This window comes from Saccopteryx bilineata, chromosome 1 (genome assembly GCF_036850765.1).
Source record: "Saccopteryx bilineata isolate mSacBil1 chromosome 1, mSacBil1_pri_phased_curated, whole genome shotgun sequence".
In the NCBI taxonomy this organism is placed as follows: Eukaryota; Metazoa; Chordata; class Mammalia; order Chiroptera; family Emballonuridae; genus Saccopteryx; species Saccopteryx bilineata.
In genome coordinates this window covers 405135536-405160258 of record NC_089490.1, presented here as the reverse complement: position 1 = coordinate 405160258, position 24723 = coordinate 405135536, and the positions used below count along the sequence as shown (strand labels likewise).

At 48.6% G+C, this 24723-nt stretch overlaps 1 protein-coding gene across 4 annotated transcripts in view; it reads left to right on the top strand.

Annotated features, from left to right (window-relative positions):
- The window catches only part of LOC136319043 (tumor necrosis factor receptor superfamily member 22-like), a 124931-nt gene that overhangs the window by 29395 nt on the left and 70813 nt on the right, over positions 1 to 24723 (top strand). The gene's annotated exons all lie outside the window — the stretch shown is intronic.

The window sequence follows — 24723 nt, the reverse complement described above, 5'->3', positions numbered from 1 at the left end:
CCGGAAGGGAGAACACTCTGGGTGGCATCACAGTGCCCTCTCCGTGATGCCCCGGCCTCTGGGGCTGAGGGACAGGCCTGGCTAGATTCGGGGCCCTCGTGCGTGGTGACTGGGGTGCCAGCCCCATCTCAGAGGCAGACGGGGGCCGGGGCAGGGTGTCCTGCAGGTCTGTGGGAAAAGCAGGTGAGCTCAGCTTCTCTGACGTGATCCCTGCCTGGGGAGGGGATGACCGCTCTTCCAGCCTTCTCACTGTGGAGGCGTCTCCTGTCATCGCCATTAACCACTCTCCTCTGTCCTCACAGGGAACCGGGATGGAAGGGAACCCGTGGTGTGTGCAGTCCTGGGCAACTCCATCAATTATCACCTTAGGAGTTGTGGGTTCTAAAACAGGAATTAAAAACACATGACACACACCCCCATGGTCACTGCAGCATTGTGTGTAAGTCGGGATCTGGACCAGTCCATGTGCCATCAGAGGACGAGCAGATAAACTCATGTGGTACAGTCTGACCAGGCGGTGGTGCAGTGGATACAGCATCGAACTGGGATGCCGAGGACCCAGGTTCGAGACCTCAAGGTCACCAGCTTGAACGCAGGTTCATCTGGTTTGAGCAAAAGCTCACCAGCTTCAACCCAAGGTCACTGAATCAAGCAAGGGGTCACTAGGTCTGCTGAAGGCCCGCAGTCAAGGCACATATGAGAAAGCAATCAATGAACAACTAAGGTTTCACAATGCGCAAGGAAAAACTAATTATTGATGCTTCTCATCTCTCTCCCTTCCTGACTGTCTGTCCCTGTCTATCCCTCTCTCTGTCTCTGTAAAAAATTAAATAAATAAATAAATAAATAAACAAACAAACAAACAAACCTGTGCTACAGCCTGACCTGTGGTGACGCAGTGCATAAAGCGTTGATCCGGAAGGCTGAGGTCGCCGGTTCGAAACTCAGGGCTTGTGCGGTCAACACAGATACGAAAAGCAACTAAAATTGGATGCTTCCCGCTCCTCCCTACTCCCTTTCTCTCTCTCTCTGTCCTCTGAAATCAATAATAATAAAAATTTAATTAAAAAGAAACCCCAGCTCTGGTACATTTACACAATGGAATACTACACAGCTATGAAAAAGGAAATCTTACCTTTCGGATAGTCCTGAGGATTATTGTGCTAAGTGAGATCAACCAGGTAGAGAAAGACAAATACCATATGATCTCCCTATGTGTGGGGTCTAACAAACACAGTAAACTGAGGAACAAAATAGAAACAGAGGCAGGGACACAGGAACAGATGGACAGCAGTCAGAGGAAAGGGGGAAGGGGGACAGGATCAAATACATTGTCCTACGTTTCCATGTTTAGCTTCATGATTTTCATTTGCGTGTGATATTCATGTGGACTGCCCGGTCCGTATATAATGTGATATTCATGTGGACGGCCCGGTCCGTATATAATGTGATATTCATGTGGACTGCCCGGTCCGTATATAATGTGATATTCATGTGGACAGCCCGGTCCTATATAATGTGATATTCATGTGGACTGCCCGGTCCGTATATAATGTGATATTCATGTGGACTGCCCGGTCCGTATATAATGTGATATTCATGTGGACGGCCCGGTCCGTATATAATGTGATATTCATGTGGACGGCCCGGTCCGTATATAATGTGATATTCATGTGGACGGCCCGGTCCGTATATAATGTGATATTCATGTGGACGGCCCGGTCCGTATATAATGTGATATTCATGTGGACGGCCCGGTCCTATATAATGTGATATTCATGTGGACTGCCCGGTCCGTATATAATGTGATATTCATGTGGACTGCCCGGTCTGTATATAATGTGATATTCATGTGGACGGCCCGGTCCGTATATAATGTGATATTCATGTGGACGGCCCGGTCCATATATAATGTGATATTCATGTGGACGGCCCGGTCCGTATATAATGTGATATTCATGTGGACTGCCCGGTCCGTATATAATGTGATATTCATGTGGACGGCCCGGTCCGTATATAATGTGATATTCATGTGGACTGCCCGGTCCGTATATAATGTGATATTCATGTGGACTGCCCGGTCCTATATAATGTGATATTCATGTGGACGGCCCGGTCCGTATATAATGTGATATTCATGTGGACTGCCCGGTCCGTATATAATGTGATATTCATGTGGACGGCCCGGTCCGTATATAATGTGATATTCATGTGGACGGCCCGGTCCGTATATAATGTGATATTCATGTGGACGGCCCGGTCCTATATAATGGCAGGTAGGGAGCGAGCTGCTCAGTGGACGTCTGGCTTACGTGGAGTCAGGGCCAACTTACCAAAGGCCCCACACAGCCCCTGCACTGGCTGCATTAAGAACAGCGGAGTAATGGAGTTCACCTCATTTAAAGTGTGAAGCTTCTGCCTGGCCAGATAGCTCGGTGGGTTAGAGCATGGTCACAATAAGCAGAGATTGCCGGTTCAATCCCCAGTCAGGGCACGTACAGGAACAGATCAATGTTTCTGTCTCTCTCCCTTCCTTCCCCTCTTTCTAAAGTCAATCAATGAAATATGCGTGTGTGTGTGTGTGTGTGTGTGTGTGTATAGTTTTATTATTTTAAAAGTGAATGATGCCTGCCTGGCCTGTGCTGGCTCAGTGGATGGAGTGTCCGCTATGAGTTGATACTTCTTTCACCACCATCCTCTTCTCCCTGTAAAAGCAAGAAAAATAGCTTTTTAAAAAAATCACTAAAAATAAAAGTGAATGGTTCCTGACCTGTGGTGGCACAGTGTGTAAAGCCTGACCTGAAACTCAGGTTGCTGGTTCGAAACCCTGGGCTTGCCTGGTCAAGGCACATATGGGAAGTCGATGCTTCCTGCTCCTCCCCCCTTTCTCTCTCTCTCTCTCTCTCTCTCTCTCTTGCAAAAAAAGAAAACTTTAAAAAAATTTCCAGAAACACGGACAGAGAAATAAGGATGAACGTGAATGACATTAAAGATGAATAAAAAGTTTTGAAAAGAGCCTGACCAGGTGGTGGCGCAGTGGATAGAGCAAGGCGAGGTCAGGAAGGAGGCGGCCCCGCAGCCTGATCAGCGCCCGGCCCAGGAGAGCCGGCTGACCTACAGGAGTGCTTCAGGCCCGCCGCCCTGGGCACCAGGGCTTGGTGTCTGCAACTTACCTGTTCTTCCCGGTCTAGGTGAGTAGCTTGTCGCCGCGGTGGCTGTGCGCGGAACCGGGCTCGAGACGGGGAGGTCCGGGGTACGACCATGCGGCGAGGCCTAAGGGGACTGGATAGTGTCCCTCTCCCCCAACTCGTGCCGGGACCAGATCTGCCCCGGGGAGTTGCAGGGACGCCGGGTACTGAATGGGGTCCCCCTCCCCCAACGCCTGCGGGTCTCAGGACCAACGGGGGCGCCGGGATTCGGGTGCAGGCGGGGAGACTAAGGAATCTAAGGGGTCCCCGGGCCCCAGGCGCTCGCTGGCCGCTTTGTCCCCGATCTGGTGCCGGGAGCGGGAGCTGCCTGCGTGCTCGGCGCTCGGACACGGAGTGCGGGCGCCCTGCTGGGGAACACGGGGTTGCAGGGAGGCCCCAGGTGGCGCCCAGGTAAGGAGCATCAACTCTTAGTAGTTGCTTCACAGTGTGCCTCTGGTTTCAAGCCCAGACCTCAGCATTCCAGATCCACGCTTTGTCTACGACATCACCGCAGGTCTGGTCCATTTTTAAAAAATATTTTTTAATTGATTGATTTTAGAGAAAGAAGAAGGAGGAGAGACAAGGAGAGAGAGGAACATAGATGGAACCAGCAACCTCTGTGCTTTGGGGCGCTATCTGGCCAGGGTGGGAGGGGGGATTGTTTCTTAAACATAAAATGGGTTTTGTCTACTCTCTAGCATTCACTCAGAAATGGTTTCCTACAGATACTCTGTTTCATTACTTTTAAAAAAGATTTTATTTATTGATTTTACAGGTGGGGGTGGCAGGGAGAAGTATCAAGTCATGCTTGTTTCCCTTGAGCTGTTCACTGCTGGCTTGTGTCCTATGTCCCTTGACCAGGCCATCCCAGGGTTTCCAACTGGCGACCTGAACATTCCAGGTAGCTCTCTCCACCGCGCCACCACAGGCCAGGATGTTTCACTATTTTCTGAATATCGGTAACAGTTTTCTTTTCTCTTCTTTTCTTTTCTTTTCTTCTCTTCTCTTCTCTTCTCTTTCTTTCTTTTTTTCTTTCTTTCTTTCTTTCTTTGATAGAGACAGAGAGAAAGAGAGAAGAGAGACAGGGACATACAGACAGGAAGGGAGAGAAATGAAATAAAAAGCATGAGTTCTTCATTGTGGCTCCTTAGTCTCCTTAGTTGTTCATTGACTGCTCTCTCATATGTGCCTTGAGGGGGGAGGGTGGGGGCTACAGCAGAGTGAGTGACCCCGTGCTCAAGCCAGTGACCATGGACTCAAGACAGCAACCTTTGGGCTCAAGCTAGAGACCATGGGGTCATGTCTATGATCCCATGCTCAAGCTAGCGACTCTGCACTCAAGCTAGTGAGCCCGCACTCAAGCTGGTGACCTTGAGATTTTGAACCTGGGCTTTCTACACCACAGTTTTAGGCTCTATCTACTGCGCCACCTCCTGGTCAGGCTCAGTAACATTTTTGAAGTGTAATTGTTCCTATAATTACATGGTCATAATATATAGCTCAGCCATTTTCAACCTTTTTCATCTCTTGGCGCAGGTGAAGGAGTTACTAAAATTCTGCACCCTCCCAGCCACCTTTGAAAGGTGAGGGTTGGAGGGGGAGCTTCTGAGGCAGGACAGGAGCTGGGAGAATGGGCGGTGTGGGGAGGGCCAGGTGCAGGAAATGAGACTTCAGGGGCAGCCAGGTGGGGCTGGGGAGGGGCCCTGGGTGCTGGAGGCCAGGACACAGCTGCCCTCAGTGTTCTTCCAGACTCAGGGACCAGCGTGGGCTGAGATGGCAGCTGAGTCGGTGTGGGATTGATAGCCTCCCTGTTCTTGGCCCGGCCGGGTGCCCGACAGGAAAGACGCATCCTCTTGTCTCAGCCTCTTTTCCTCTTTGAAAAGGTTTTTGATTTTTAAAGTTTCCTTTTGCAATAATTTCCCACTTTGTAATACTAAATAAGCCAAATGATTGCACATGGTGGGAATGTACCAAATGCCGCTTTTCCAATGGTCACTTTTCAGTGATGTGAACTTGAGCCCAATTTAAAAAATTACTTTCCAGAAAAGAAAAACAATTTAAAATAAACCAGCACACAGACTTGCTTTGCTCCCGCCCAGATGCTGCAAAGGTAACAGCATCTCAGCTCCCGGCTGTGCAGTGACCAGATCTGGTGACATCCGGGTCAGGCTGGGATTGGGTCTGCAGGCCACCTTCATATTTGGGCAGCTGTCACCGTGGTGTCCTGAGTAGGCTGGAGCCCTTCCTCAATCTGCCTTTCCTTCAGCGACCATAACACCGTTTAGAAGCACGGCCAGTGATTTCAGAGTGCTTCCCAATTTGAGTTTGTCTGTAAGTTCTTTCCTTTTTTCTTCCTTCCTTCCTTCCTTCCTTCCTTCCTTCCTTCCTTCCTTCCTTCCTTCCTTCCTTCCTTCCTCCCTCCCTCCCTCCCTCCCTCCTTTCTTTCTTTCTTTCTTTCTTTCTTTCTTTCTTTCTTTCTTCTTTTCGTATTTTTTAATTTTATTTTTCCAAAGTGAGAAGTGGTGAGGCAGTCAGACAAACCCCTGCATGAGCCCAACTGGGATCCAACCGGCATGCCCACCAGAGGGTGATGCTCTGCCCATCTGGGCTGTTGCTCCTTTATAATTAGAGCTGTTCTAGCACCTGAGGCTGAGGCCACGGAGCCATCCTCAGTGCCTGGGCCAACTTTGCTCCAATGGAGCCTTGGCTACAGGAGGGAAAAAGAGAGAGAGAGAGAAAGGAGAGGGGGAAGGGAGGAGAAGCAGATGGGCGCTTCTCCTGTGTGCCCTGGTCGGAAATCGAACCTGGGACTTCCACACCCAGGGCCGAAGCTCTACCGCTGAGCCAACCAGCCAGGGCTTTTCTTTTCTTTTCTTTTTTTAACAGAGACAGAGAGAGAGAGTCAGAGAGAGGGATAGATAGGGACAGACAAACAGGAACGGAGAGACATGAGAAGCATCAATCATTAGTTTTTCTTTGCGGCACCTTAGTTGTTCATTGATTGCTTTCTCATATGTGCCTTGACCGTGGGCCTTCAGCAAACCGAGTAACCCCTTGCTCGAGCCAGCGACCTTGGGTTCAAGCCAGTGAGCTTTTGCTCAAACCAGATGAGCCCACACTCAAGCTGGTGACCTCGGGGTCTCTAACCTGGGTCCTCCGCATCCCAGTCCGATGCTGTATCCACTGCACCGCCGCCTGGTCAGGCCGGCCAGGGCTTTTTTTTTTTTTAAACAATTATTTATTTATTTATTCATTTTAGAGAGGAGAGAGAGAGAGAGAGAGAGAAAGGAGAGAGAGACAGGGGGGAGGAGCTGGAAGCATCAACTCCCATATGTGCCATGACCAGGCAAGCCCAGGGTTTCGAACCGGCGACCTCAGCATTTCCAGGTCGACGCTTTATCCACTGTGCCACCACAGGTCAGGCCAGGGCTTTTTTATTGACAGAGATATAGAGAGAGTCAGAGAGAGGGACAGAGTCAGACAGGCAGGAAGAGAGAGAGATGAGAAGCATCAGTTCTTCGTTGCAGCTCCTTAGTTGTTCATTAATTGCTTCCTCGTATGTGCCTTGACGGGTATCGGGGGGCTACAGCAGAGCTAGTGACCTCTTGCTCAAGGCAGCGACCTTGTGCTTCAAGCCAGCGACCTTTGGGCTCAAGCTCAGCAACCATGGGGTCATTTCAATGATCGCACACTCAAGCCAGCAACCCCACGCTCAAGCTGGGTAGCCCGTGCTCAAGCCAGTGACCTTGGAGTTAGGAACCTGGATCCTCTGCATCCCAGTCCGACGCTCTATCCACTGCGCCGCCACCTGGTCAGGCCCTTCTCATGGTTTCTTGTGAATAAAGCCCAGTTAGGTGTTTTCGAGAAAAATACCACAGAAGTGATGTGTCATTTTAGCTGCATCATCTCAAGAGACAGCACCTGTGACATCGCTTTGTCCCTTTCCGGGTTTGTTGACTCTGATGACTTAGTTCAGGTGCTGTTTGCCGGAATCCATCATCTTTAAGTTACTATTATTTTTGTTGTTGTTGTTACTCCTATGGTGTTTGCACACTGAGTTTTTGTCTTGCAACCGATCTGTGAACCTGCTTATCTTTTTGTTTCATTTTTCCCAACCAAACATACAACATAAATCAGTAAATTCTTACAATAGAACCAAATTTTCAGTGAAGGGGGAAAGGATCTGGGGAACAGAAAATAAAGAAAGTAAAAGCCAGAAGAAAAGGAGGAAATAACTGAGGAGAAAGTAATATATTAAACCCCCAATTAAGAGGGTAGACAAAGCCTGACCAGGCTGTGGCGCAGTGGATAGAACGTCGAACTGGGATGTGGAGGACCCAGGTTCGAGACCTCGAAATCGACAGCTTGAGCGCGGGCTCATCTGGTTTGAGCAAGGCTCACCAGCTTGAGCCCAAAGTCGCTGGCTTGAGCAAGGGGTCACTCAGTCTGCTGTAGCCCCCGGTCAAGGCACATATGAAAAATCTATCAATGAACAACTAAGGAACCGCAACGAAGAATTGATATTTCTCATCTCTCTCCCTTCCTGTCTGTCTGTCCCTATCTGTTCCTCTCTCTGACTCTCTCTGTCTTTGCAAAAAAGAAAAAAAAAGAAAAAGAAGGTAGACAGAAATCTAAATACAGTAGCCACCCAGGACGTACACCTGTACGTAGACATAGGTTAGTCACATCTGTGGGTTATCAGGCTGAATGCGGAAGAAAAAACTAGTGTTGAGGTGTTTTTAGAGCCAAGCCTCAAAGGAAGGACACAGGACACCCTGAGAGACACAAGTGGGAGACGAAGGGGGAGACAGGTGACGGGCACTGTCCCGTAAGGACGGCGGGAGTGGCATTCTCAGAATGGGACACGAGGGGACTCAGGCAGGAAGGGAGGTCCCATGCAGCTGCTGAGACAGCCAACTGCGTCCTGGAGCAAAGACTCAGGTCCGAGGCTGCCTAGCAGGCGGGCCCTGGTTCTAAAGGTGCAGGGGATGCGATATCCACGACCATGTGCCTCAGGAAACTACAGATGGCCCCGCGTTACACCTGCCCCACAGAGCAAGTGCAAGGACACAGGCATGTAAGACTGTGTTCCCGTGATGGGCACAGTGCTTGGTGGGTGGCCGTCCACCTTGGCTGACATGTGTCTATGCAGGGGACATGTACGTCCATCCGGCTCAGAGGCCTCTCTTTTTTTTTCTTTTTTTTTTCATTTTTCTGAAGCTGGAAACAGGGAGAGACAGTCAGACAGACTCCCGCATGCGCCCGACCGGGATCCACCCGGCACACCCACCAGGGGCGAAGCTCTGCCCATCCTGGGCGTCACCATGTTGCGACCAGAGCCACTCTAGCGCCTGAGGCAGAGGCCACAGAGCCATCCCCAGCGCCCGGGTCATCTTTGCTCCAATGGAGCCTTGGCTGCGGGAGGGGAAGAGAGAGACAAAGAGGATGGCGCGGCGGAGGGGTGGAGAAGCAAATGGGCGCTTCTCCTGTGTGCCCTGGCCGGGAATCGAACCCGGGTCCTCCTCACGCTAGGCCGTCAGAGGCCTCTCTTGATTAACCCAGTCTCCCTTTGTGATTGAAGGTGATCATAGGAACCAATGTGAACCAATGTGAACCTAACCAGTATGAGCTGGGGAGCCGCTGCTGTGACCGCAGCCCACCTGGTGAGTGTCAGGACGTCTTCCTGGGCCCTGGGCAGACCTGACCTGGGAGAGGGGGCTCAGCCCCTTGTGCAGAGCTGCAGGCCGCCCTGGGTGGGGAGGACCAGGTGGGCGGCCCTCACCTGAGCAGTTACCCACCCACCCACTGCAGGGCTCTGTTGTGAACAGAGGGGTCTCTGTGCTTACTCTGACATTGGTGAGGTGCATTCACAGGGCTTGGAGGACAGAAGTGGGGTGCGTGCCCAGGGTGGACACTCCCCCCAGCATCCTGTCAGGAGCGCCCCCTCTCAGGGGAAGTGTGAAGGACACCTGTGGTCAGTAGCTCTAGTGAGTGGCTGCCGCTGCCTGCACACCCACAGAGACTCACTCATGCTCGTAAAGATGCTCTGAATTATCCAGTAACGCAGCGGGGTCCCCAGGCTCCTGGGCCTGCTCTACCCTCCCTCCCGCCACCTCCCCTCATTGTCGGTTAGGACCAGGCTCCTGGGCCTTCTGTGGAACGTGGTCCAGGCCACGGCCCCCACCCTGCACCCCCATCTACACACACAGGCTGCTGTGCACACACTATCAGTGCCCCTACCTTCTAGGGTCTCCTCTTAGAAAGACACAGCCACACACCTGCACCCCCGCTCTCTGAGCCCCACCCACACCGCCACACGCCTCCTTTTAGCCATGAGTCTGAGCCGTACGGGGCTCCCAGCTCAGGGACTGAACCCCACACCCAGACCGTTCACGGTGCTCACACAGTGCACACATACCTGTGAGTACAGTACACACTTCTACACGTGTGCACATGTATGTATGTACACACCTATGTGCACACACACCTGAACACGCCACATTCAGTGATGGATGAGACATATTGTCCAACATGAAATAAGTGAACTCAGAATACGTGCTGAGTCCGTGTTGTTCTGGCCTCTGGTTTAGTCTTTGGACACGGTGGTCGGAGGCCAGGGGGGCTCCTGTGGGCCTGGGTCAGACACCTGTTTCTAGGCCTCCAGGGGCCCCTGGAAACCGTCCTGGAAGCTGCTGAGCTGCCCCCGGTTGGTAATGCTCCCTGAACACCCCTCCTGCCCTAGCTGGGCCCCAGTGCACCCTGAGAACCCCTCCTGCCCTAGCTGGGCCCCAGTGCACCCTGAGAACCCCTCCTGCCCGAGCTGGGCCTCAGTGCACCCTGAGAACCCCTCCTTCCTGAGCTGGGCCCCAGTGCACCCTGAGAACCCCTCCTGCCCGAGCTGGGCTCCAGTGCACCCTGAGAACCCCTCCTGCCCGAGCTGGGCCCCAGTGCACCCTGAGAACCCCTCCTGCCTGAGCTGGGCCCCAGTGCACCCTGAGAACCCCTCCTGCCTGAGCTGCAGGGTATCGGGAACACCTGGGCTGACTCAGGTTCCCAGGTCCTGGGATGCTTGGGGCCAGGTACCATCCAGAACATTCCGAGGAGCTAGGAGGTGAGGGTTGGCACTGTGCTGGGGACTGGCCGTCAGGTGCTGAGGGACCTCCTGGGGCAGAGGCCTCAGCAACCAGGTGGGTCTGTTTCTTGGGCCCCAACCTCACGTATGTCCCCACCCCTCCCACAGACTACTTTGTCAGTGGACCCTGTGACATGGAGCACCTTATACAGTGCAGTCCGTGCCCACCCGACACCTTCATGCCCTACCACAATAGGGAGAGCGAATGTCTACTGCGTCCCCAGACCTAGGGGGGTAAGTGCGCTGCAGTCAGGCTTGGGGGGTCCTTTGGGTTTTAAAGCTTGCCCCCCTTCCACCTGGCTGTAGGAGTCACCCCAAGAGCAATCCTGCAGAAGAGTGGGGTGAAGGGACTGCCAGGTCCCCATCACAGGGTGTGGGCATTTACCAGGACGATACGTGTCTGCAGTTAAAGAATCCACCTAGTGAGCAGGATTTCAGAGCAGCCGTCTACGAGAATCGCACGTTTGTGTGAAGTTCCGTATCTCAGCAACAAAGTGTTTTCAAAACAGTAACTTTAGAGAAAAGATACCATTTTGTTTAGAAAAACAGAAAATAAGACTTTGCAAATATGCTAGCAAAGGATGTGTGAAGTGTCATGTAAACGAACATGAAGGGACCCTGAACCAGCAGAGAGTGAGGACAGGACTCACACTGTAAAGGTGTGGGCAGCCCCGTGGCCAGGGTCTCAGGATCAGGGCCAGGAAGGGAGTCCCAGTAGCCCCGTGGGCAGGGTCTCAGGATCAGGGCCACGAAGGGAATCCCAGTAGCCCCGTGGGCAGGGTCTCAGGATCAGGGCCACGAAGGGAATCCCAGTAGCCCCGTGGGCAGGGTCTCAGGATCAGGGCCAGGAAGGGAATCCCAGCAGCCCCGTGGCCAGGGTCTCAGGATCAGGGCCAGGAAGGGAGTCCCAGCAGCCCCGGTCAGCTCAGGCTGTGCACCTGCTCCCGTGCCTTTTATTTGTATTGTTAACATTTTTCGATCAATTTTTTTTAACTTATTGCTGTCAGTGAGAGAGTAAAGGAGAGAGAGAGAGAGAGAGAGAGCTGTTTCTGTAAGTGCACTGACAGGGGATCGAACCAGCAAACTAGTTCTATTTCATTTTATTTATTTATTTTATTTTTAAGTGAGAGGAGGGGAGGTACAGAGACAGACTCCCGCATGTGCCTTGATTGGGATCCACCCACTGACCCCTGCCTGGGGCCGATGCTCTGTCCTTCTGGGGCCATTGCTTGCAACAGAGCTATTTTTAGCATGTGAGGTGGAGGCTCCATGAAGCCAACCTCAGCACCCAGGGCAGTGCACTACAATCACTCAAGCCATGGCTGTGGGAGGGAGCTGGGGAAGAGAAGCAGAGGATTGCCTCTCCTGTGTGCCCTGCCTGGGAACTGAACTCAGGACTTCCACATGCTGGGTTGATGCTCTACCACTAAGCCAACTGACCAGAGCCTACACATTTTTTTCACTTTTTTTTAAAGAGTATTTATTTTAGAGAGGAAAGAGAGAGAGAGTGAAGTGGGGGGAACAGGAAGCATCAACTCCCATATATGCCTTGACCAGGCAAGGCCAGGATTTTAAACCAGTGACCTCAGTGTTCCAGGTAGATACTTTATCCACTGCACCACCCACAGGTCAGGCTTAATTATTTTATTTTATTTTTTTACAGGGACAGAGGGAGAGTCAGAGAGAGGGATAGATGGGCACAGACAGACAGGAACAGAGAGAGATGAGAAGCATCAATCATCAGTTTTTTGTTGTGACACCTTATTTGTTCATTGATTGCTTTCTCATATGTGCCTTGACTGTGGGCCTTCAGCAGACCGAGTAACCCCTTGCTTGGGCCAGCGACCTTGGGTCCAAGCTGGTGAGCTTTTGCTCAAACCAGATGAGCCCGCGCTCAAGCTGGCAACCTCAGGGTCTCGAACCTGGGTCCTCGGCATCCCAGTCCAACACTCTATCTACCTCACCACCAATGGTCAGGCATCAGGCTTTATATATTTTTTATTTTTATTTTTAGACTTATACCTTTTATTTTTAAGGAAACAGGAATTTTCATGAAACATGATACGCTGACAGCATGAACACAAGCTAGCACCCTGGTCCATATGCTAAGATTCAGTACAAAGAGACATGAAGTCAGCTCAGCTCAGTATCACAAGCTCTAAATGTGTCTCCATCTCTCCCCACCACCCATCCCTGCCTCAGTCTACCCCAGGGCCGGCTCTGCCACCCAGTGTCCACTGACAGGGAACTGGGTGAAAAGTCTCCTGTGACTTTGCACAGTGTCCCCCAGTGACACTGGACCCTGTGACAGGACTGAGCCCCAAAGGAGTGGGCGGTGTGCCCAGCACGGTCCGTTCGGCCGCACTGACGTGGGGCGGGAGGTAGAATCACAGAGGGCTGACTCAGGGTGTGGGGTCGGGGCCCCAGGGGTGTGGGTGACGGTCTTGGTCTCAGACTGGGCTGTGGTCCCTCTCATGCAGGGGTCCCCAAACTTTTTACACAGGGGGCCAGATCACTGTCCCTCAGACCATTGGAGGGCCGGACTAAAAAAAAACTATGAACAAATCACTATGCACACTGCACATATCTTATAATAAAGTAAAAAAACAAAATGGGAATGAATACAATATTTAAAATAAAGAACAAGTAAATTTAAATCAACAAACTGACCAGTATTTCAATGGGAACTATGCACCTCTCACTGACCACCAATGAAAGAGGTGCCCTTTCCAGAAGTGTGGCGGGGGCCGGATAAATGGCCTCAGGGGGCCGCATGTGGCCCGCGGGCCGTCGTTTGGGGACCCTGCTCTCATGTTTATTTCATGTCACATGTAGCTCATGGTTCTTCCAGTGAGCCAGAAGGGAGGACGGGGCAGCTGGACAGAGGTGTTTGGAAACCTGCCTGTCTAAAGCTGTCCACCCCATGATGCTTCAGCCTCTATGTGAGATAAGATCTAGGGGGTGTGGTGGTCCCCCTGAGCCTGCGTGCAGGGCCCCGAAGGGTGTCATCAGTGTGACCGCAGAGCTTGTCCCAGCGGGTGCGGGTGCAGGGGGTTCTCTGTGGTCCGTTCTCTGTGCGCTGCTCGCCCGGACACACAGTGCTGTTCCCTCTTCCTTTGTGGGCAAACGAGAGCAAAGCAGTAATTTGGGGGTGTCTCTGAGGTGTGGCTGCCCTGGAGTTGGGTGTCATCTGTGAGCTGGGAGGGATTGTCACCTCCACCAGAAGAGACTTCGGGCTGGAAACAGGGAACCATTCCAGCTCCGATAGCAGGCGTTTCCTTCTCTCGAATGTCCCTGAGGACTGGGACACGCTTACCTGGTTATGGCACCCTCTATCTGACCCCTTCCAGGAAACCCAACCAGTTATCCAGCTCATGGCTCCAGCCCAGTGTCAGTGACAGAGGCCAGTGTTAGTGTGGGCACCATTGGCAGTGGCTTTGGTAGCAGGGGCATCGACACGTGCAGCATTGCCAACATCATCATTGTCGTCATCATCAGAATGGGCATGGGGATCATCATCGGCATCATTGGCATTGTCATCGGCATCCGCTGCTGTAGAAGACCAGGTAGAGTAGAGTCCGCGCTGCCCCGCAGGGGACACAGGTCAGCAACCAGGTCAGGACCTGCAGGAGGTGCTAGGCGGGGCGTTCTGCATTTAAAACAGAGCTGCGCTCACTTCCTCACTCAGGGGCCCTCATGCCTGAGCTGGCGCTCTGGGCAGGGGGCCGTGTGCTGAGTGCGGGACCAGGCACAGGGCTCAGACCAGCATCCCAGGACAGCGGGCAGGGGCAGGGTGTCCGGGTGCCCTTTGCCAGGAAGCTGGAAGAGACTGGAGCTCCCGCCAGGGGGTCGGGGAGGTGAGAGCACTGAGCAGGCTCACTCACTGGGAATTCTTACCTGTTTCCAGGTGTGAAGCTTTCACAGCTGAAATTCTGTTTCTTAAAGTGTAAGTACATTTCCTTTGTTATGAATGCAGGCATTTCCCCAAGAAGTGCTTGTTCTGTTATATCAGTCATAGTCATCTGCTGCATAACGAGGGGACACGCTCTAATAAGCGTGTCCCTAGGCAATTTCATCTTTGTGTCAACATCACAGAGAACACGGGCACCTGGAGGGTAGAGCCTATACCAGGCTGTGTGGTGTAGCCCTTCACTCCAGCGCTACAGAATTGCAAGCACGTTACTGTGCAGACAGCAGGAGATGAAATCACACGGGGCAACAGGATGCAGTGAGCAGAGCTGACCACCAGGTGGCGGAACTGCTGCCTGTGAATCACACTGGCTGCTCTCAGCACTTTCTCACAAGTAGGGAGATACACCCAGAAACAGTTACAAAGTAAAGACTAGTGCGTCAGTAAAGCAGTAACATAGTAGCTCATTGTTGCTGTAATGGCTGCTGTAAGTAATCATATCTGCTACTTTTCTGTGCCTCTGGCAGCAGCACAAGTTTGTTCACACTTTCATCTCCCTAACCAGGGAACAATGACATGTGGCCCTTTGGTGAGGCCTTGTCACCAGGTGATAGGAGTGTTTCAGCTCCATTCTAATCAATGAGCACACAGCCATATGTGTGTCTTATCATTGACCAAAACGTTATGTGGAGTATGACAGTATTTTTATTGCATTTCCTTTTTTATTTTCAGGAGTGTTGACTGAGCCAGGCCGCCGTGTGAGTATCACTGGGATTGTCGAGTCATGGCTTCAGGCCTTCAGGTCCTCAGAGAGTCCCCACAGTGGGAGAGAGGCAGCTGGGGCCCGCCCCCCCCCCCCATGTACATGACTCAGCCTTTGCGGAGCCGTCACACCCCCTCAGCAGATCCTCAATGTTGTGCTGGAGACGACTTCATCTCTGCTGGTCTCTAGACCATGGAATGGAAACTGAGACACTGGGGGCACAGGGCTGTGCCCGGGTTCCCCAGGGCTGTCGAAACAGATGACCCCAAACATGTGGCTTAAAACACAGGGCCTCCCTGTCTGCCCGCTGTGGAGGCCAGAAGTCTGCAATCCGGGTGTCGGGGTGTTGGCTCCTTCCCAGGCCCTGGGGGTCCTTCCCGCCCCTCCCCTCATCTCTTCTGCTGGCTGCCAGCAGTCCTGCTGTTCCTTGGCTGTGGACACGTCACTCTGGTCTCCGCCTCTGTCCTCACCTGGCCTCCTCCCCCAGTGTCTCTGTGTCTCTGAGTAGCTGTCTCTGAGGACACTCCCTCATATCTGGGCTTAGGGCCACTGTCATCCTATGTGGCCTCATCTGTACAGACTCCATTCCAAATAAGACCCTTCTCAGGTCCCATCCAGCGTTTAGGATGTGGACATCCCTTTTGGGGTCACCATTCAGCCCATAAGTGACTCGATTAGAGATTTCCCAGGGAACTGGGGGCAGAGCTGGACCCTGACCCCGTGAAGCACTCTTCAGTGAAAGTGCACGGCCCTGGCTGGTCTACCAGACACCTTGTCATTTCTGTCCCCCAAAGTGTCTGGGATGGGCTGTGCTCTAGAATCCTGTCACCAAAAGAAATGACTTTATGTTTTAGTCACTAGATAGCATCCAGCTCAGCACACTGCCGGCTTCGGACCCTGAGAAGGGCCTACCTTTCCCCAGCGAGGCCACAACACCGCTGCTGCAGGAGGGGGACTCAGACTTGGCCCCAGGGGCCATGAACCACCCAGGACCCTCAGAGGAGCCTGGGGAGGACACTGAGCTGCAGGAGGTGGTGGCTGGAGGAAGCCAGGCAGCCCCAGAGCAGGAGCTGCAAACTGCTGCTCCCAAAGCCCACGAGGCCTGTATGGTGAATGGCCACCACCATGTCCAGGCAGGTTCACACTGGATTCAGGAAAACAGTAAAGGAACTGTGGAGCCAGAAAAATGAAGGGCCATTCATTTATTAGATCTCTTTATGGCGGATGAGCAAACAGCAGGGAAGACCACTTCCCTCTCTCTCAGGACTCCCCAGCCCCAACTCGGTTTACAGTTCATGACCCGGACTCCTTCTGTAGACTCTCCCTCTGGACTCACAGGACCCCCCAGCCGCAGCAGGGCTCCCAAGCCCCTCAGCCCCCTGCCCCCACCCCGACTCTTTAGCAGAATAGGCTGGGCTGAAATCTCAGGGCTCCCAAGCCCCTCCCAAACCCCTCAGCACTCCCCAGAAATACTTTCCAGGTGGAAATACCCCTTCTCCTGCAAACAGTAACAGTCACCCCTCCCAAGGGGGAAGGCAGTCCTCCCTGAGGACAGACACCCGCAGCCTCCATACACTCTACACTCATGGCTCCTTCTCAACACGAGCCAGCAAACCTATAAAACATGTCTACCCAACATTCCACCCCTCTTGCTCCCTTCACAGTCTACACCACAAAATCCCTGTGCGGGGAATGAGGTACATGACACAAACAGACTACAGCAACAGCACAAGTTATACAATCGCAACAATTACAAAGGCGCCCTTCACAGTGTCTCCCTGAGCACTCTGCCCCAGGCGCAAACTGGGGGCCCATCTCTAGCCCCCTGCTCCATGGTAGGGGGGAGGGCAGTACAGTCCAGGGCTGTGTCCATGGAAACCGTAACGTGTCCTTGGTGCTTCTCTCCAACTGGCTTCCTGGTGCAGGAGGGTCTGCACTGGAGCGGCCCCCCAATCAGGGTCCCTCATACTGTCCAAAGGTGGCATGTCCATCTGTGATAAGGTGCCGAAGAATTGCAAAAATTGTTATCATTAATATATTAAAAGGAAGAGTCAGGCCCCCTTACCCTTCCATTCTGAAAAGAAAAGAAAAAAAAACCCAGAGAAAGATTAAAGGGGCAAAAATTAGTATCTGAAAACTTCCTCTTCCCCTTCAATAAGATCCTTTAGGAAACAATGTTTACATATCCTACACTGATTCTAACTCTTCCTCCCCTCCTGGAGTCCTGAGAGTGAGTAGAGCAGGGTTAGTCAACCTTTCTATACTTACCGCCCACTTTTGTATCTCTGTTAGTAGTTAAATTTTCTAACCGCCCACCAATTCCACAGTAATGGTGATTTATAAAGTAGGGAAGTAACTTTACTTTATAAAATTTATAAAGCAGAGTTACAGCAAGTTAAAGCATATAATAATAATTACTTACCAAGTCCTTTATGTCGGATTTTCGCTAAGTTTGGCAGAATAAATCTTTATGAAACAACTTACTATAGTTCAGTGGTAGTCAACCTGGTCCCTACCGCCCACTAGTGGGCGTTCCAGCTTTCACGGTGGGTGGTAGCGAGTGACCAAAGTATAAATAAAAAGATAGATTTAAGTATACTAAGTTGTTTTATTTACCTCTGCCACCCAGCATAGAGCATCCCAAGGTTCTCCTCACCACCCCACAGTTGCAGAGCTCCAGGGAAAGGCCCTTAAGTTCATCTCTCCAGTTTAAAGAAAATGGAAGCTCCTCCTCCATACGTGCTGCAGATGGCTTTTCCAGTCTACCTGAATTGTTGCCAGCTAGAAGCAGTGGTCATTGGGACTTGGACTCTAGCTGCACAGTGTGAAATGTGACCACAACTCCAGTGCCTTGTGGACTTTTCCTGAATGTGTGTGACTCCTGCTCCTTGGACAGTTCCCAGACTGAAGTGGGGTTGGATTACATTTACAAATAATGTGAAGCAAGGATAGTGTCAACATGGACTTGGTTGAAATTACATTAACATGTTAAGGACAGTTAAGACTGTAAGAATTTTATTTTAGATCCTGTTGTATTGTTGTAAAGTATCCAATCCATAATTCCATGGGTTTTAGTAGAAACACCCAAGTCCAGATGAGTTTTGAAGAGTTTTATTAAAGGAGGAAATTTATTACATATGCCAACTGCCTATATGCGGGGCAGTCCCAAATCATGTGCATGTATAATATTCTAGGGCAGTGGTTCTTAACCTTTCTAATGATGTGACCCCGCAATACAGTTCCTCATGTTGCAGTGACCCCAAACCAAAAAATAATTTTGGTGGCTACTTGATAACTGTAATTTTGCTACAGTTATGATTCGGAATGTAAATACCTGATATGCATTATGTATTTTCCGATGGCTTTAGGCGACCCTGCTGGGGTTGCAACCCACAGGTTGAGAACTGCTGTTCTAAGGGTTGGTGATATACCCTTAATTATACATGGGCGGGGGAAAAGCCTGACATCACAGCATAAGCTTATAACCTTTGTTTTCACCTATACAAGTTTCGGAAAGGATGAAGAGGGGGATGGGACACAATTCATTAGCAAGTTTATAACATCTGTCTATAGGATTCATTAAAAGTTTCTACACATTAAAACTTACAAGGTAACACAATGGTAAAAATGTCACTTTACATATTAAAAGACATTCCTATATTTTCTAGTGTTCATTTGCTATTCCTTTGTCCAGAGATACATACATTAACTACACACTATCAGGAGGGGAGAGGTAGTTTCCATGGGGACAAATGCCTGTAAACATAACGGTCCATTAATATAAGAAAAGGTTTAATTTAATCTTTCTCTCCCTGCACCTGGCTAGCTATTCACTCACTTCCTTACAGGTGTGGGGGGAGGTCAGAGAATCCAAATCTCCTTCCCCTCTGTATTTACAACACAATGCCATCGGCCATCTTGGTTTTATGCTAATCACACAAGTACGAAGATCATTTACAAAATCTCTCTGCACGCCTAGCCCAAATTAATAAAATGTTCTTTAAACTTCCTAAAATATTAATATTAATTCTGTAGCTTTTGGTACCTTACAACAGTATTAGTTAAGACTGTTTGATAATCTAATAGGCTTTAATCACTTAACTGTATTTGGACACTTGTTATAGTATCTGTTAGCATTGGCTATTTAAAAAAACGCACTGGGCTCCAAAATTCACTCATTCAGTGCTCACAAAGCTACTGACTTATCTGAGTTTCCTAGAATCCAACGTTTCTAACCTCACCAGCCTTATTCACCTCTGTTTCCCATCTCCTTCTCTCTGCACAAACTCTACACAAACTGGCTTCTCCTTCAGCACTTCGCCATATTGGCTGCTTCTCCTCTCCTCTACGTGGCCTTTCTCTGCTCTCCTCTCTAATGCTAATCTCAGGAACCGAGAGTGCAAGCTCCTGGTATGCCCCACTTTATAGTGTAGAGAAGGGATAGTCAACATTTTTATACCTACCACCTACTTTTGTATCTCTATTAGTAGTAAAATTTTCTACCACCCACCGGTTCCACAGTAATGATGATTTATAAAGTAGGGAAGTAACTTTACTTTATAAAATTGATAAAGCAGAGTTACAGCAAGTTAAAGCATATAATAATAATTACTTACCAAGTACTCTATGTCAAATTTTTGCTACATTTGGCAGAATAAATCTTTATAAAACAACTTACTATAGTTAAATCTTTTTATTTATACTTTGGTTGCTCCGCTACCGCCCAGCATGAAAGCTGGAACGCCCACTAGGGGGCGGTAGGGATCAGGTTGACCAACACTGGTGTAGATTCAAAACCTTTAAGCCAATATACAAACAAGGAAGTCTCTGATACAAAGTCACTTATCTGGGGCATAATGGGATTCCTCATGAGAGTGCAGCAACCTACATCAAAAAGGGTGAGAAAGGCTTAGTCTTAAAACTAAGCCTTAGGCTATAAGGATCCTGTCTGCCCACAGCTTGCCCCCAACACACATTAATATTAATATAATCACGCCCATCCCAAGCAAGGAGGGCAATTAATATTATCACCTGGGTGAAGGGCTTCTATGTGGGTAGCACCATCTTTAACAAAGTGAGCATAATATAGATATTTTATCTGCCCAACAGTGGATCTATTGGGAACCGAAATATAAACAGGGTATTTTTGCAATTTGAATATATCTAGGAGACAGAGGTGCTGGGCCCAATTCCCCTCCTCACCTGACAGTTAACAGAGAGCTGTACCTGATTCTCGCTCGTCCCACCCATGTTCTCCAGAAGAGGCTGGAAGCTGGTTTCTTATTGGTGTACAGTTAGATTTGAATGGTATGGTGGGGGTTGTCTTTGAGTTGTCTTGGAAACTTAATTGAATTGCTAATGGACCACGTTTGTTTTTCTATGAATAAAGACGAATGCACTTCTGGGGGCCGACATCGCACCGGCTCAGGATTAGTAGTAACTGTTCGCTGTGCCATCCTCCCGAACCCATCTGTCTGTACATATCTTTAAGTCTCTGTCTATTCGATTTCATAACTTTTCCTGCTCGAGGCCCTGGATTAGACTCATCGCAGCTGGCTCACAACAAGGAGGAGTCCGGAGACGGGGTCCCCCAGGGAGTTCGGGGCGGAGTTCCCAGTCAGGCCACTGCGGGGTGGCTTCAAGCACAGATCTTCTCTTGCATGGGTGTCTAAGTTAGCAGTGACCCAAATGTCCTGGGACAAACTGCGGCCCGGTGGTCAGAGAGGGCCTCTCCGGGCTGGAATGGGCTCCTCGGGGTGAATGGCTGCTTCCCAGGAGACTGAGAAGAAGGGGTTGGGGATGGACAGGACCTGAATTCCTGGAAGAGGGGACTGTCCTGCAATTGGCCCAGCAAAAAGCAAGGCACTGAGAGATTCAGTGTGACCTCAGGACACGGGGCTAAAGGCACAGGCTGAGACTGACACATCCTCCAGCAGTGTTTCCCAACCTTTTTTGTGCCATGCCCCACCTTAACCTTTCTAAAATTTTTATGTCCCCCCCTATGTAACATACATAATTTTTAACATTAAAAAATTGATTTGTTCACTTAATAAACATAAATGATAGATTCTAGGAAGAAATCACTATGAAATTGTTAACAAAACACAGTAAGTAAAATTTCAAAACATATCATGAAAAACAGAAATTTAAATTCCAAATAATTTTAATACAGATTTTTCTATATTAATTTATTATTTTAATTTAGTGTGATCCTTGCGCTTGATGCTTGCTGCACAGAGATTTTATATTAGGTTCTGTTGGGCAGATAAAATGTATTATGCTCACTTTGTAAAAGATAACGTTGCCCAGGTGATATTAATGTGTGTTGGGGGGCAGGCAGAATCCTTGTAGCCTTGGTTTTGGGATTAAGCCTGTCCCACCCTTTTTGGTGTGAGGTGGTACAATCCTATCATGCCTCAGAGAAGTGACTTTGTATTAGGACTTCCCTATTATGTATATTGGATTAAGGGTTTGGATTTCTACAGTATAAAATGGGGACGGAGCGGGAGTTTGCGCTCTTGGTTCCTGAGATTATCATTAGAAGAGAGAGCAGAGGAGAGCAGAGAAAGGCCACGTGGAGGAGGCCAGGAGAAGCAGCCAAGATGGCGGAGTGCTGAGTGAGATGCCAGTTTGTGTAGAGTTTGTATCTGGGATAAGGAAGGAGATGGGGAACAGAGGTGAATAAGTCTGGTGAGCTAGAAACCTTTGATTCTAGGAAACTCGGATAAGTCAGTGGCTTTGTGAGCACTGAATGTGACTGGGTTTTGGAGTCCAGTGTGTATTTTTACTTGCCCGCCGGGTGCAAGCTAGAATTAAAGACTATGGCCCACCAGTTTTTGGCTCCGCTGTTTCTTTACCGACTGTTCGAATCCAGTGCGAACCTGCATGGGCTGGGCTGCTCTGATGGTGGCCCTGGCCGTGGCTTCTGGCTTTACAGGTTCCAATTTGGTTAGCTTTAGTCTCAAGTCTCCATGTTGTGTTATATCCGGCTGGTTTTTTTTTTTTTACCAGTAAATCATTTACAGCACTAAATCCACATTCAGCTAAAAATGAAGATGGAAACGGTAGCAATAGTTTTCTTGCACATTTGGTTGAATTTGGGTATTTGACTTCAGTTTCCTCACAAAGCCATGCCATCGCTCCTTTGATATTAAATAAAGCTTTAACTGACTCATCATTTTGCAATTCTGCGAGTTCTTCTTGATACTGCATATTTGATATATCAGACAAATCCACTAACATTGGCTGCATCATTCATGTTGGGAAATCAATTTGTTTTCAATCAGAAAATCTTTCTTTTAAATCAGCCGATAGAATATTCAAATGATTGACAATAACAAGTAAAGCGGTATCAGTTACTTCACATTTTTGGAGCCAATGAAACTGTTTAAAGTTTTTGTTGTTAGTTTGTTTCTGACATAACTCAATATTGGTAATGAAACCAAATATCTTTGCTTTTGCATCGACAAGAGTTTTATTTGTTCCTTGAAGTTGCTTATTTAATATATTTAGTTTTGCAAAGATATCGGCTAAATAACTCACAAATGCTTTACCATCTATTGTTAACAGATACTTCATTTCAGGTTTGTCGCTTAAAAAATCACTAAGAGTATCAAACAGTTCCATAAATCTTTTCAAACAGTTTCCTTTAGATAGCCATCTTACTTCAGTATGAAGTAAAAGTCTCACATGGTCTTCATTTTGTTCTTCACAAAATAGCTTGAAAAGATGCTCACATTTGGCACTAGCTTTAATAGCATTAACACACTTTATTACTGTATGTAATACTTCATTCAAACAGGCGAGATGTTTTTAGCTACCAAGTTTTCCCTATGAATAACACAATGCACAAGAATCATTTCTGGATTTGCATCTTTCATCAATTTTAAGCAGCCATTTTTCTTGCCCATCATATTGGGAGCACCATCTGCAGCACAAGATGTTATATTTTTCATTGGTATATCATTGACATCTAAGTAGTTTTTTAGCTTATATATATCTTTGGAGGTAGTGGTGCTTTCTAATCTTTTACAGAACAACATTTCTTCAGCAAAATGTCCCTTATCAATGTATCTTATGTAAGTTATCAATACTGCCTCACTGTCTCTCAAAGTTGATTCATCCATTTGCAAGGAGAATTTTCTTGTTTTCAGCTTTTCAATAAGTTGTTTTTCAATATCCTCACTCATTTCGTCTATTCTTCTGCTAACAGTATTGTCACTGAGTGGCATAGCTTTTACATCTTTGTCATCTTTTTCAAGAACTGTTTAAAGAAATGCTGATATTGACGGTTTTATTAAATTCTCTCCTATAGTGTGATTTTCTCCAGTTTTAGCGATGAATAAAGAAATGTGATAACTAGCCTCAAGAACACGATTATTAGTTGAAGTATGAGCAGTAAATAGAGACTTTAGTGTTGTTCTTTTTTCAAAATTTTTCTTTAAAGTTTTAAAGTAACTCAAATCTGAATTAATATGAGCACTATGTTTTGCCTTCAAATGCACCTCAAGACGACCTCGTTTCATTGATTTGTTGGTCAAGCATTGCTGGCATAAAAGACAAAAAGGAATCTGCTCACCGTGAACAGCGGGTATGAACCCAAATTTTAAATATTCCTCTGAATATTGACGAGTTTTTTTCTTGCTTGCACCACTCATTTTACTATGGGCTATAATAAAAATAAGATCAATTAAAAACTAATATTAAAATATGTGTTAAAATATATTCAATGTGACATAGAGTAAACGTATACTAAAAATTCATATTTATTTAAATGTATATAACACATTTACTACACTACCACCGCAAATCAAAAGGTATCTATATTTTTTCCACTTGACAAAATTTTCTGGAAAGTTATGCTTCTAAAATTAAAATTGTCGTGCATGCACTATTATAGCCCCAATAATATTTATAAAATATTATTGCTTTCTAGCCCCGATGTAAGAAGTACTTAATAAAGAGTTTAATATTGATAAAAATAAAATCAAATACCAATTATATCTATACAATATATATATGTATATTTATTAAATCAACGAGCTTTTACAACAGTTTTGACTGACACTTATTTCAAATTAACACCAACTGAATGATGTGAAACACTACAGAAGTTGCGATGGGCCAATTAGGTGAGAATAACTGCGTTGTTTAGCGAGTTTTTAAAATGTCCGGGGTTCCCCGCGGCAGACGGCACGCTCCGCGGTGAACCCAGGATGAAGTTTACTTGACGACGCCAATCACCCAGTTGATATTTTGGTCTTGTCAAATGAAATTATACTTAATAATTATTTACCGCAATTATTTAAGAATTGCATTTTTTGTTAAATTTGGCACCGATATCTAGCATTGCATTTAAATGGCCCGGGGCGAAAGAGTTAAAGTCGTGTCGAGTCCATTTTCAAATTGCCCCCCTTAACTATCGAATAGCCCCCCCCCCCGGTGGGGCATGGGCCCCAAGTTGGGAAACACCGCTCCAATGTCAACCCTGGGGAAGCTCCACCCTGGGCGTGACAGGAGGGCGTGGCCAGCTGTGTGCTTTGATGTTCATTCCAACTGCCCAGTGCAGGCAGCGTGGATTCAGGAGAGCCCACAGGGGAGCAAGACTGATCAGTGGTCAGCAGGGGAGTGAACTGGCCCCATGGGGTGAGCACAGTTGTGCGAGGGCCACAGGAGACAGCTCCTGCTGGTTGTGGTGCCATCAGGTGGGAGGTGGGTGGAGATGATGCCC